Below are 15,477 nucleotides of genomic sequence, written 5' to 3' on the forward strand. Positions count from 1 at the left end.
TTTTTCCATTCTTTAAATCTTTTGTGGAATGTAAAGGTTTCCTGGGTGTTGAAGATTCTGCACTGAAACAGAGATGTTAATAATGAACCATCTTTTTATTTATATTTTTAAGAGTGGATGTTCTCCTTAAAACTCAAGTCAAACAAGCCCTTGACAAATTTGCGGTTTAACAAACACAAACTATTGAAACAATGTACAATGCCAGCTGTTTGGTTTGTCTTGACATTTTATAAGGCTGCAAAATTGGTACATTAAAATAGCAGATCTAAGTCATCATCACTGATATAAATGTTCTTCATATTTGTTTATAAACTAAATGTTCATGTACGCACATTATATACAACAATTCAAGTGTTAATGTAAACAACATACTTGAACTTATGGAATAAATCATGATTAACTATTACCTGTATGACTTTAGGAGGGTCTTTTTCCACAGACTCTTCGACCCTGGTCCATTAGTTCCTCCCTGAATTTCTCTAACATAAAAATGTAAAGAATGGGGTTGGCCACTGTAGAAGAGGTTGCCATTATGCGTAAAAAGATAGCAAAAGGTCCAAAGTGAGGCAAAGGACCAGCCGCTTTATTACCCTCAGCTATCTGGGCAAACATCAAGCCATAGGATGGCAGCCAACAGAATGCAAAATCCAGCACAAGGGCTTTATGGTTGTCCAGCGTCCTCCAAGCAAACTGAGGCGATGCCAAGACGACCGCTGGTATCCACAGAACACCACAACTATTTTTAAACGCCCCTCTCTATGCCATTGATATGCTTTTGACTGATGGACCACAATGATGTACCGCGCAAAAGCCAAAGTGGCAAGTGTGAAGGCGCTCGCCGCTGTGCACATCGCACTCAGGAAACTCACAGACTTGCACATGAAGCTTCCAAACGGCCAGTGACGGGTTGCAATGGCGACTGTGTGGTATGGAAGACACGAAAGGAGGAGAAGATCTGCCACACTTAATGACAGAAGAAGAACATCTGTTCCATTTGCATTTGTTTGTTGGAGTCCTCCTGTTCTTCCTCCACTGGGCTGTCCATGTCCTCGCCTCATCGTACGACAGATGACAATAAGAACCAGGATGTGTCCCACCACCCCGGTTACCAGGATGAAGCTGTCAAATATGGGTACCAACACTCGCTCAGCATCACTCAGTCCATGACCAGAACTGTTCGTCTCAGTAGTCCCATTAACCATAATGGAGTGTCCAACAATCTGATTCTAAATGTAATTGGTTCTTAAATCCAAGCATTATTTCCATGCAACTCGAAAAACAGTTCTACAACATTTGTGCAGCAAATACTGTAAGCATCTGGAAAAAGTTGTACTACTCTACTTCTCTTTCGAGTTGTCTCTCAGACTATTAGAAATTGTTCAAAAATTTGTCCCCAATCCTCTGGTTATACACTGCACATCCTTATCCTTCATGTAGTTTTGCATGTGAGGTCCAGAAGAGATCGTACTGTACAGTAGTCTTGATAAAACGCTCTGGAATGCATCAATAGTTAATGATTACAGGACTTGAAGTGCAGAAATCCTGCTACTGGTTTATTCCACTTCAGGAGAAACAACATTTGCCTGAAATCGTTATTTATTTGCTGTTCCAGAGATATATTTCCACTGTAATTCCTTTACAAATATGGCAGATGCAAAGCCATGACAAGGTTGCAATACAATCAAGCAGTATCTCGAGGACAAAGTGCTGGACTGGTCAAGTACGCAATGTTTAAAAATATATAGGTCCATAAAAATATCAAATTATAGTATAATTAGTAGTATGTTAGTATCTGTTTGAATTTCAGATCTGCTGGAAGGACTTTAGAGGACTTTAAAACCTCAGTGACGGTGCTGCTTTTAGTAAAGTGACCTTTGAGTTGACCTACAAGGGACTGCTAAAGCGTCGCCTCGGAAAATATGAGCTACTCATCAATGCCCAACCAATGCAGCCGGTGGCTGACTTCAAGGTAATGGAAGAAATGAAGAAGAAATTAATAATCAATTTTGATGTTTCTTTTCCGCACATTAGATAGATGTACACATCCGAGAGAAACCAGGAATTTCCTTCTTGGAGGTGAAAGGAGATGAGCACAGGGCTCTCAAGTTTTGAAGACAGGCAAGAGTGACAACCCCCCCCCCCACCCCCAGAAGAAAATATTTGACACATGACACTGACAATTTAACCAGATTCAAAGTGTTTATTCAATTTCCATTTACAAAATGTGTGTGTGTGTGTGTTTGAGTGCGAATGTTTGTGAGAGAGAGAGAGAGAGAGATTATGACTGGTGTTGTTTGTTGTAAGTGTTTGTTGCCTTTTTGGTCTCCTTTATCATTTGTGGTGTTGGCTCCCATTTGAAACAGTTCGGCTCAAGCCCAGCCATTTTCCGGGTCATGATTGAGTACAATGTCCCATCCAGAGACAAACTGTTTCGTATTGAGGTTTTGTTCAAACCAACCATCGAAAATACCCTCAATCTACAAAGTATAGGGCATCTTCAACCCCACACTCAGCTCTTAGCTGCACATCAATAAATCTGGCATGCTACAGGAGAGCATCTTTCAACAGGAGTTTATCCATCGCATACTCCACAGCTCCGACCAAAAATGCCAGTGCTTTCCTGCTGGAATTGTTGAGCCTTCTATGATGTGACCTCTCCAGCCTCAAGGAGCCTGTTTAGCGTAGCTCTGGTAATGAAACCCACATTGAGTTTTTCTCCTATCAGTGAGACAGAAGACATAGAGAAAGCTAGTCAAATACAGCCTTCTTATAGGATATCTCTGGGTTATACAAGTTTCAAGTTTATTGTCATATACACATAAATAACATAAATAAATATATATATTTTTTTAAATAGAAAGTAGATAAATAGAAGAGGTAAAATTAAAAAGGATTACTTTAGGTTGAAGGATTAATTCTAAAAAGTGACAAGTGTGCCATTTAGGAGAGTGAAGATGGTTGAGTAAAGTTAAGCATTCTGATGGCTTGAGGATAGAAGCTGTCTCTAAATCTACTAGAGCTGTTTCTGATGCTCTTATATCTTCTACCAAATGGCAGAGGGGTGAATATATTGTTATTGGGATACAATACTTTTTAAAATTGTGTATCCATATTCCATCATCAGAAAGACCACTCAATCCATAGAAAAGGTGTATTTGTTGAAAAGGTGTATTTGTCAGACACTCATGAAAAACTGATGCTAATTATCTGGGAAACATTCTCTAACAGCAGTCAAGTTGTCATTGTTTAATTTTTTAATCGACGAATCTCTGGGTCAACTGAGAGATGACAATATCAAGGCAGGCATTAAACACGTGTACGCGAAAGTATGACTCAGTATCTGCTAAACGTTCATCTTGACACAGCTCATCAAAATGCGCTTTCACTTTTCTCAACCGAGTGTTCTCAAATGCAGTGCTTACTCCCCACTTCTCTGAAAGGCTCTTAGTTGTTTGTTTGGCATCTTCCAAGTTTTCTCGGAATGCAGTTAGGTCTCTGATGGCGCAGTCCAGTAGCTGGACTGCTGTAGCCAGATCCATGTCTTGGGATTGTAGAAGTTTTGATATCACATTAGTTTGTTCCAGGATTTTGCTTTGGAGGACAACAAGACAAACAAATGAGAATTTCTCCATTGCCTGTTTCAACGATGCAGCCTCGTCCCGTTCATCTTTCTTTCTGCTTGTCAGTGAAAGTTTTGCCAATGCCGTCATCACATCATTGTACCAATATCTCAGAGCGGTTACTGCTTCGTGACGTGAGGACCATCTAGTCAGGCATAACTTTTTCAGTGTTATGTTGGAGTCATTGTTTGTCTCGTCACTGTGTGTTTTATTTGAGAGCATTGCCCATCTTTTTATGCTGTGCCCAAAGAACACATAAATGCGCTCAACAATGCCAAAGAACTGTGTAAGGGAAACAGGTCAATTTAGCTCAAAGGGAATAATTTAATAATTTAAAGGGAATTTGAGACGCCCTGCGATTCACTGAACAAGCCGTTTAACATAAGATCTGCACTGGATATTAATATCCAAACTATAGTGAAACACTATAAATTAGCACAGTAACAAGATCGGCAGTTTAAGACATTAACTTGTAAGCACAAAACACAAGATACTTCTCTTTTCAATATGAATAAGGCTTTATTAGATAAATCTAAGACATATAAACTAATCTAATACATAAACGCACACACTCACACATTCACACAAGTTGCAGGAAGATCGAAAGTTAGGAAAAGATGAGTTTAAGAGAATGGAAATATGGAATCCCAAGTTTACAGCAATACGTTAAATTGCATAGACATGAACAACCATCAATCACGTAATTAGCCCTCGCATTGAGTTCCTCAATGTGACTAAAATTATATTAGATACACCAGCACAACAAATATCTGGGGATACGTTGCCTTCGTTTCCTGTGAAAGGGACTCCCGTTGAAAGGGGTATCCCGGTGTCGCTGATTGGCTGGAAGTTCAGTAGTTGCTGAAGTGACGTCTTGGGAAGCCTGTGGTTGTTGGGCGTTGGCTGAAGGTGCAGAGTCGTGTGCGCTGGTTGAAGTTGAACGGGCACCCGAGGTCAGGCGTCGGAGACTCAACGTTACAAAACTTAACTCAGAACACGAAACTCTCAAACGGAAAAGAAAAGAAATAAAGTTGGACGAGACTAGGTTGTGTTCCTTCTCATCGTGGCTAAGTAGCAGCAGCTAGGGACTAAAAGCAGACTAAAAGCAGACACTAAAAGCATGACTGATAGCACGAGCAAGGCTAGAACTAAAAGCAAAGATTTTACGATGTCCTAGGTATTTAAAGTGGCCTGTTGGCCACACCTCAAATGTTGTCTTGACCAATCAGATATTGTCTTGGCTCGGGGGTATCATAAATCATTTGTTTATCTTACCAAGCATGTGGTCCAAAATTGTCCTGCCTCGCAGGGTCTAATTTTGGACATGATTCCTATAACACGAATATGATACATGGGACAAATAAATTATTGTCAGGTCTAATTCAAGCAAGAAGATTCGATCACACACATACCAAACACAATTATAAATTGTTAAGCTATGCCATAGTTATTAAAAAAAAAAAACATACACAATAAGTGATTATAACATGATAGTCAAATGTGTGGGTTACACATAAATGAATGTGGAGTGAAGCGATGGACTGATTCATTTATGAGTCTTTTTGAGTTCATTCTGGTCCATATATATGTACAAAAGCAGTTTCTTTGCCATTCTCATGACAAAAGACTTTTCTGTGAAGACAGAGGTTTAAAGCCCTTCCCCCCTTAGGAATTTCAGTCTGGTTCTGCTGGGTGGGAAGCAGTGTTAATTTTGACACTAATTTTTAATTTAGTTTTAGTCTTAGTCTTTTGACTATAATTCTTTTTAGTTTTAGTCAAGTTTTAGTCATCTGATTTGTTTTAATTTTAGTCTTATTTTAGTCGACTAAAATTGCCTGGTATTTTAGTCGACTAAAATAAGACTAAAATCAATAACAGATTTACTAGACAATTTTTTACAGCTGGTATAGGAAACAAACTTAACCAAAATATATAAAACACAAATTCAACTTTATTTCAACAAAACTGTGTCTTTATTTCGATTCAAAAGCTTTTATGCAGCAACAAACACGGTCATGATAATGTAAACAATAACTAGCTGCCAATTGACCATCAATAAAAGAAAAATAAAGTTAGGTCCAGGACCTTAAAGCTTACAGCTGAGCTGAACAATAAGTGCATACATTTAAAGTAAATATTTAATAAGTTGGGTGGATAAAAAAAGTAACAAGATTTTATAAGGTATTCATTTGTCTAGCAATATTGTATGTTTTAAATACTACAATATTGCTAGATTAGTATGTATAATGATAGGATGTGAACATTCACGTTTCACATGACTAATATAGAAATATTTGTGATATTGTCAACAAGTAGAACATTATAAAATATGCTAAACATTAGTATTAATCAAATGTATGTATCATAATATTACGTATTAGTATTTTGCTCTCATCTAACTTGAAGACGGGGCTATTTTACAGTACTTTTCAGTTCGTAATATTTAATGCTACAACATCTACGCACTGCAGTCTTCCAATTTTGCTTAGCTCTTGCCACGAATTAGCGTTCCGCGTGCTTTACACAGCTCTGTTTTGTTTTGTTCGTCGTCAAACGTGAAGTGAGCTGTGGACATTTTGTCGCTCTTTTAGACATCACCTCTTCGAATGCCGACTTCCCGGGAGCTCATTTAAAAACTGAAAACCTTTGCTTCACGTCTCAATAAGTCAGGCTCGGATTGGTTCTCTTCTCTCATTCTTTTGTTCATTCCTCGCATCTCTCCCGTCTGCTGATTTGATTTTCGTCACAGTCTATTTTCGTCTCGTCCTTTATTCGTTGACGATAATGTCAATCAATTTAGTCATAGTTTTAGTCTCCATCAGTGCCTTCTTTTTTAGTTTTCGTTTCGTTTTCGTCCACAAATATATATTTGTGACGAAAATAATGACGAAAATATTTAGTCAACGAAATTAACACTGGAAGTCAATGGAAGTGTTTAACTTGATCTCCTGGGTTTACATGTGATGTCCAGCGTTGCATTTCCATTACGAACAACACATTTTTGACACCAAATTTCTCTTCTTCTAATTGAAATTGTAAATAATTGTTCTAGTGGTGTTAATGTTCAAAGCTGTTGTGTGAGCAAGTTGGTTGGTCATCTTGCTTGGTTCTTGTGGCACTAGAACTGATTTATGTCTTCCTGAGGAATTCAGCTTGTGTTTCAATGCATCGCTTTGATAGACTCTTTAATTTGTCTGGTTCGACTCATTTCTGTTACAACTGTCTTACTTCTTGTATCTTCACCGCATCATTAAGGATGAGATTCAAATTGTGTGACGCACAGTGTACATACACGGCAGTTGGCTTCTTGGCAGCTATCCTTGCTTGGACACCACTGTATATGGCGCGCATATTTGTGAAGTATGAAGTATGTCCCTCTCCATATCCTTAGCCTATCCATAGTTCTGTTCTTGCGCCAAAGGTCGCATATCACACAATGCTGCTTGGTGTAGAGTGGATGACTCATGTTGTTGAATTTTCTTTGATAAATTACGCCAGGTATTTGTCTTCCAGGTTGACTTGGAAAAAAGCCAACAGGGCTCGCAGTAGGCTACATCTAGTGTGGGGGAGTAGCACAGCCATGTCCTCGGTATCGCCAAACCAGACTTGGTTTTGCAAACGTAATATGCAGTTGTAAAGGAGCGTTTATCCTGTGCGGGTTCCCGTGGGAAAGGGCCAGTAGGTTTGCATGACCCCGAAGACACTATAAATCGTTTGACATTTGAGTCTAGATACTCAGCAAAATGACTCATGTCGGTTGGATGCTCATGCAAGGATATATTAGCAGTGATGGGCATATCTACCTCGTTCTCCTCGATGCTGTTGGATGACCCGCTGGTGTTGTTAGCACAGGCCACCGAGCGTGCACTGAATGCCTTACTCTGTTCCTCCACAACATTTTCACCTTTTACATCGATGTTGCTTGATCCACTGGTGCTAGCATTAACCATGGAGCTGCTACTACCAACAGTCGCTTCAGGTGCTTTACTCGCTTCACTCTCTTGCTCCATCTCAAACTCTATCTAATTAATTAATAAGAGCTTTGACACAATTCGAACACTGGTTAAAAACACAGTTTAGATGTTCTCAATATGCTCATATACTTCAAATACAACAATAAATGTCAACGTTTCAGCCAATTCAGAAGCATATAATGAGCTATGAAATGTTTTGACAGTAAAACCCTTGTACCCTTGACCCATTTTTGGAGTATATTGCAGCACTTTGCATTTTCATGTTAAAAGGACATGGGTTTATTTATTGAAATCAGTGTAATGTTGCTTTCTTTATAGTAAAAAAAAACTGTTCATGTATGGTAAATTTAAGTATACAATTATAATAGAGAAATAATAACTTTTATATTTGCTGTCATTCTTTAAGCTTGTTTGGCACTCCTGAGGATTGTGCAGGGATCAGGTCAAGTCACCTTTATTTATATAGTGCTTTAAACAAAAAAGATTGCATCAAAGCAACTTCACAACATTAATTAGGAAAGCTGTGTTTCAATAAAGCAAAATGACAGTTACAAGCAGTTCATCATTGAATTCAGTAATATCATCACCTCAGTTCAGTTTAAATAGTATCTGTGGAATCATTTGCAATCAAGTCAACAATATAGTTGTAAATGAGGTGTCCCCAATTAAGCAAGCCAGAGACGACAGTGGCAAGGAACCAAAACTCCATCGGTGACAGAATGGAGAAAAAAACTTGGGAGAAACCAGGCTCAGTTCTGACCAGAAGAAACCAGCAGTTCAATTCCAGGCTACAGCAAAGTCAGATTGTACAGAAGAATCATCAAGTGATCTTGATGAGGAGGACCACTTTGGATTGATCACCTTTGACAGTGAAGTTAGCTTATGGAAATGTGAGCTCCTCAAAGCTACTGAGGAAAATATGAAGAATGCAAAATCTTTTGTGAAGGGGAGAACAGAGATAGTGGAGGTTAGTTACAGCACTAATGTTACATAAGGAGTAAGAAAGTTGTACCCAACAGTGACACAACTATGTTTGGTCTTCCTTTAGCCACGGAAATAAACGCTGCAGTTCTAGCAGGAGTGGGAATGATCAAGCGACATCCATAACAGGGAACAGCCTCCATCCTGATCCTGCTGGCTGATGGAGATCCAGATTCACACTGATACATACAAACACTCACTGCCCACATGTAGCTGTCTAAAGGAAATCTGCACCAGAACTGCCTTAAATATTTGTTGTCAGTCAGCACATCTTGTATTCTGCACTTTTATGAATATGTGATATATTCTTTCTCACTCTGTGATTCCTATACATTGTCATACAAAATCAAGTATACATAAATAATAATTGTTTGCAATGCCTGATAAAAAAAAAAAAAAAAAAACTGTCAAAAGACCATTTATACTGTTTAACCATAAAAAAAATCATGCATTACACAATAGCATTTTTGTGACTATTGTTTTTTTCTTTTCAAAAATTAATTTTACGAGAAAAAAAATAATAGTACTTTTAAATGTTTGATTTTTTACTTAAAGGTACAATTTGTAAGATATTTGCAGTAAAATATCCCAAAACCACTAGGCTAGTGTTATATATTTTGTCCAGCTGATTACTAACAATATCTTTAATGTTTTCAACTACTTGTTAATTATGAGAAAATTCCCATTTTAAACAGTGACATGGGGCAGTGCAGTCACCTATCAATGATGTTAGTTACCCTTTGTTACCGCCTTTACTGACGTAGAAACCACATGACAACAGTTTCGTGGACAAATGCGGAAGTAGCTTTGCGACAAACTTCAACTATAAAGAAATGCCGATCATGTTAATCATGTTAGCAAAATGCTAGCGACATGCTAACAACATGCTTATCATGCTACAAAAATGCTAGCAACATGCTAGCCACATGCTAATCATGATACAAACATGCTAACAACATGCTAATCATGCTACAAAAATGCTAGCAACATGCTAATCATGCTAGCAAAATGTTAGCGACATGCTAACAACATGCTAATCATGTTAGAAACATGATAGCAACATGCTTATCATGCTAGAGACATGCTAACCACATGCTAAGCATGCTAGAAACATGCTAGCAACATGCTAATCATGCTAGAGACATGCTAGTCACTTGATAATCATGCTAGGAAAATGATTAGCATGTTAGCGACATGTTAGTCACTTACTAATCATGCTAGAAGCATGCTAGCAACATGCTAATCATGTTAGCAAAATGCTAGCGACATGCTAGCAACATGGTAATCATGCTAGAGACATGCTACCACATGCTAATCATGCTATAAACATGCTAGCAACATACTAGCAACATGCTAATCATGCTAGAAACATGTTAGCAACTTGGCTAATCATGCTAACAACATGGTAGTCACATGCTTTTAATGGTAGTAATATGTTGATCACTTTCTTTTTTTAATCTTCTGTAAGACTCCTCTTGTAATTACTCTCCAAGCCACTAGGGAGCGCTGTCTGCTACCACATGTAATTACTCTCCCAACCATTGGTGGGCACCCCCCTGCACCTTAATGAGAACTTTCCAGGCCACTAGGTGGCACTAACGGCCGTGAACTCTTTAATTAAGACTGCTCATTAAGTTAATGTTTTCCACCTGTTCTTTGACCTATTTAAGTTTGGCAGTTTCATTGTGCTGTGTTCAGTCTTGAGCCTACCCAGTATGTACTACCTGTGTTGTAGACCTGTTAAGTTTCATTTTCCAGTTGCTTATTGGATTACCTTCTGTTTGGTGCTGTAAAGCTGTAACTGATATTCTGTTTATATTTTACTACTGAGATCAAGTAAAGACTGCCTGCCTTTGGGTTACCTGAGCCTCTGAGTTTGCCCTTCCTTCTGCACATGGGTCTTCTAAGAAACTGTTTTTCCCAGTAGACCAGAGGTAGAGAACTAACTTACCCTGACTGGGAGACCCGGGTTCGAGACCCACCTCAGGCACCTCGTGCCAGTCCATCGTGACAGCAAGACTGAACGATGGAAGTAGACCCAGCAGAGGAACAGACTCCTCCCTCCAACGTGGAACGGATACTATCTGAGCTCTCTAGTCAAGCTGCGGCCATTCATAAACATGAACAAATCCTGACTGAGATTCTGCAGCGTCTGAGACTTCAATCTGTATCTCAAGCCTCTACAGACCAACAAACCCAGTCCATACCTCAACTTACTCCAGTTCTGCCAGTCCTGTCCCAAGGTACTGCTCCACCACCTGGTCCCCTGCTTGAGCCTAGACTTCCAGCCCCTGAGAGGTATGATGGGAACCCAGAGAGGTGTCGAGGATTCATTACCCAGTGTACCCTTGCTTTCCAACTGCAGCCTAACAGTTTCCCTACAGAGAGCAGCAGAGTGGCTTATATGACAACCCTTCTTGTGGGAAAAGCACTGGATTGGGCTACAGCTCTCTGGGAGAGGAGGTCTCCTCTCACGTACAACAGTGATCTCTTCATAGCTGAGATGAGGAAGGTCTTCCACCACCCTGTTAGTGGAGCAGAGGTTGATCATCGACTTCTTCAACTTGCACAAGGAACCCGCAGTGTTGCAGAGTTTGCTATCGAGTTCCGCACCCTGGCTACCGAAAGTGAGTGGGATCAACGAGCCCTGAAAGCTGCATTCCATCGTGCTCTATCACGTGAGTTAAAGGATGAGCTGGCCTACAGAGACCCAGCCCCTGATTTGGAGTCTCTAATTGATGTTGCCATCAGACTGGACAACCGCATTCGAGATCGTCAAAGTGAACGTTGTCATGAGACTCGACTACCCGCGATCCACACCCCCACTGGTTTTGTGGAACCTTCCTCACTGATTGGGTGTCCGGAGGAGCCAATGCAACTGGGAAGAACCCGGTTATCACAGGCTGAGAGGGAGAGACGAATGAGAGATAAGTGTTGCCTGTACTGTGGTGAGTCCGGTCACTTTCGGTCCAATTGTCCTGAACTGGCGGGAAAAGGCAGCTCTCGCCCAAGACGAGGGGGCCTGGGACGAGAGTAATTACTTACCCCCGACCAGCAGCTTCGGGCCTTTTGATTGATGTTTCAATTTCCTGGGGCAATGAACGTCACGAGCTCATGGCTTTCATAGACTCTGGTGCTGCCGGAAACTTCATGGATTCCGCATTGGCAACACAGTTAAAGATCCAGCCCATCATTCTCCATGATCCCTTAACTGTTACCGCATTGGATGGAAGGCCCCTAGGTTCTGGCCAGGTAAGCCAGTGCACCACATTGCTCCATTTTCAAGTAGGTTCTCATAGAGAAGAGATACAGTTTTTTTTAATTAATTCTCCCGAGTTCCCTTTGATCCTTGGGTATCCTTGGCTAGCTCTGCATAATCCAAGAATTGACTGGTCTTCCAACCAGATAAGTGGGTGGGGGCCTAATTGCTGTGTGTCTGGTTTGTCTCTCTGTCATTCTCTTGAGCCACAGGCAACCTTCCCATCCAAGGAGAGGTTGGCTATATCTGGAATGAGACAAGTGGCTTCCACAGATCTCTCTACCTCTCCCGAGTTATCCCGTGTCCCCCAAGAGTATGCAGACCTCTGTGAAGTGTTCAGCAAGGAACGTGCTGCCTCTCTTCCTCCCCATAGACCTTATGATTGTGCCATTGAACTGCATCCTGGCACCTGTCCACCTCGAGGGAGGCTATTCTCTCTGTCTGCCCCAGAAAGAGCTGCTATGGAGGAATATATCAACAAGGCTGTTGACAGTGGATTCATCCGCCCTTCAACCTCACCAGCAGGTGCTGGGTTTTTCTTTGTGGGAAAGAAGGATGGCAGTCTCCGTCCATGTATTGACTACCGGGGTTTAAATCGTATCACTGTAAAGAATCGTTACCCACTGCCATTGATGACCTCCGCCTTTGAACTTCTACAAGGTGCCACAATATTCACCAAACTGGATCTTAGGAACGCCTACCATCTGGTCAGGATCCGTGCCGGGGATGAGTGGAAGACGGCGTTCAACACCCCAACTGGCCATTATGAGTATCAGGTAATGCCCTTTGGTCTAGTCAATGCCCCAGCCATCTTCCAGGCATTCATTAATGATGTTCTACGAGAGATGCTAAACAAATTTGTATTTGTTTATCTGGATGACATCTTAATCTTCTCCCGCTGTTACCAAGATCATGTCCAGCATGTCCGGCAGGTTTTGTCTCAACTGTTAAGAAACAAGCTCTTTGTGAAGATTGAGAAAAGTGAGTTCCATGTATCAACTGTCTCCTTCCTTGGGTTCATTGTCTCCAACGGCAGCATTCAGATGGATCCTAGCAAAACCCAAGCAGTTCTGAACTGGCCTCAGCCTTGCTCTGTCAAACAGGTACAGCGCTTCCTTGGGTTTGCAAATTTTTATAGGAGGTTTATAAGAAATTTCAGCTCTATTGCAGAACCCCTTACAGCCCTTACCAAGAAGACCTCAAAGCCATTTCAGTGGACTGAAGGGGCTAATCAGGCATTTGAGCTGCTCAAGCACCGCTTCACCTCTGCACCCATCCTGACCCTCCCTGATCCAGATTTGCCTTTTGTAGTAGAAGTGGATGCATCAGATGTCGGCGTGGGAGCTGTTTTGTCTCAACGGGCCAAGAGGGACAATAAGCTTCATCCTTGTGCCTTTTTTTCACGTCGACTCACCCAAGCAGAAAAGAACTATGATATAGGTAACCGAGAGTTACTGGCGGTGAAGCTGGCACTACAGGAATGGAGACACTGGCTAGAGGGGGCCAAACACCCATTTGTCATTTGGACAGATCACCGGAACCTCACATACATCCGGGAGGCTAAGAGGCTGAATCCACGCCAGGCCCGATGGGCTCTCTTTTTTAACCGCTTTGAGTTCATTCTCTCTTATCGACCTGGCTCAAAGAACTCAAAACCTGATGCCCTTTCGCGACAGTTCGACATGCCAGATGTGGAGGACAGACCTGAGCCCATCATTCCCAGCTCCAAGGTGGTGGCAGGGGTTCAGTGGGGAATAGAAGTGGCAGTAAAGAAGGCTCAACGACAACAGCCTGACCCAGGTAATGGCCCCCCAGGCCGCCTTTTTGTTCCTAATGTTGTACGCTCTGATGTGTTGCAGTGGGGACATGCATCTCTTCTTTCGGGTCACCCTGGAGTTGCAAGAACTTTGAAGCGCATCCAGACACGGTTTTGGTGGCCCAGTATGCAGGTGGATGTCCGAAGATTTGTGTCTGGCTGTTCTGTATGCGCCCAGAATAAAGAGCCTAAGACCCACCCTCAAGGGCTACTCCATCCTTTACCCATCCCAAGACGTCCATGGTCCCATATCTCCCTGGACTTTGTTACTGGACTTCCTAAATCACAAGGTAACACAGTCATCTTGGTGGTAGTAGACAGATTCTCAAAAGCATGTCACCTGATACCTCTGCCTAAGATCCCCACAGCTTGTCAGACCGCAGACCTCATGATGCAGCACGTCTTCAGGATCCACGGGTTTCCTCAAGACATGGTCTCTGATCGGGGGTCACAATTTACTTCTCGATTTTGGAAAGCTTTTGGCCGTCTAATTGGAGCATCCATCAGTCTGTCTTCTGGTTTCCACCCTCAGTCTAATGGGCAGACAGAACGGGTCAACCAAGAGATTGAGAAGACCCTCAGGTGCCTGGTGTCCAATAATCAAAGCACCTGGAGCTCCCGTCTGATCTGGGCTGAATTTGCTCATAACACCCTACACCATTCATCCTTGGGCATGACTCCATTCGAATGTCAATTTGGGTTTCCCCCAGTTTTGTTTTCTGAGCAGGAACTGGAGGTCCAGGTACCTGCTGCAACTCAACTAGTCAAGCGGTGTCGTCAGGCCTGGCGGAGAGCACGTACAGCCTTACTGAGAGCATCACAACAGCAGCAGAAACAGGCCAACAAGCACCGTAGAATTGGGCCATCACTACGTCAAGGTCAGAGGGTGTGGTTGTCAACTAAAGATCTTCCACTTCATCTAGAGTCTCGGAAACTGGCACCCCGATTCATTGGTCCTTTTAAGATCCTTAGGAAGATCAACCCTGTGTCCTACCAGCTACTCTTACCAAGGTCTATGCGCATCCACCCCACTTTTCACATTTCACGTTTGAAACCGGTTGTCTGTTCTCCTCTGTCCACAGCCAAGAAGCCCCCTCCATTACCCCAAGTCGTGGGTGGGCAGCCAGTGTATACGGTCCGTCGACTGCTAGATTCACGTCGAGTCCGTGGGAGTGTGCAATACCTAGTGGACTGGGAGGGTTATGGCCCAGAAGAGCGGTCCTGGGTGCCAGCTAAAGACATCCTAGATCCAAACCTGATCAGAGAGTTCCACCGCCATGACTCCAACCAGAGCCAACGGAACGTCAGGAGCCGTTCCTGAGAGAGGGGCTCCTGTAAGACTCCTCTTGTAATTACTCTCCAAGCCACTAGGGAGCGCTGTCTGCTACCACATGTAATTACTCTCCCAACCATTGGTGGGCACCCCCCTGCACCTTAATGAGAACTTTCCAGGCCACTAGGTGGCACTAACGGCCGTGAACTCTTTAATTAAGACTGCTCATTAAGTTAATGTTTTCCACCTGTTCTTTGACCTATTTAAGTTTGGCAGTTTCATTGTGCTGTGTTCAGTCTTGAGCCTACCCAGTATGTACTACCTGTGTTGTAGACCTGTTAAGTTTCATTTTCCAGTTGCTTATTGGATTACCTTCTGTTTGGTGCTGTAAAGCTGTAACTGATATTCTGTTTATATTTTACTACTGAGATCAAGTAAAGACTGCCTGCCTTTGGGTTACCTGAGCCTCTGAGTTTGCCCTTCCTTCTGCACATGGGTCTTCTAAGAAACTGTTTTTCCCAGTAGACCAGAGGTAGAGAACTAACTTACCCTGA

The 15,477-nt window shown here is 42.1% G+C and overlaps 1 pseudogene; it reads right to left on the reverse strand.

Moving 5' to 3' along the window:
- Positions 1–417: 417 nt before the first annotated feature.
- On the reverse strand, positions 418–1,288 carry LOC113110579 (C-X-C chemokine receptor type 4-like; annotated as a pseudogene).
- Between the last annotated feature and the right edge of the window lie 14,189 nt (positions 1,289–15,477).

Source organism: Carassius auratus, chromosome 11, assembly GCF_003368295.1.
Source record: "Carassius auratus strain Wakin chromosome 11, ASM336829v1, whole genome shotgun sequence".
Classification (NCBI taxonomy): domain Eukaryota; kingdom Metazoa; phylum Chordata; class Actinopteri; order Cypriniformes; family Cyprinidae; genus Carassius; species Carassius auratus.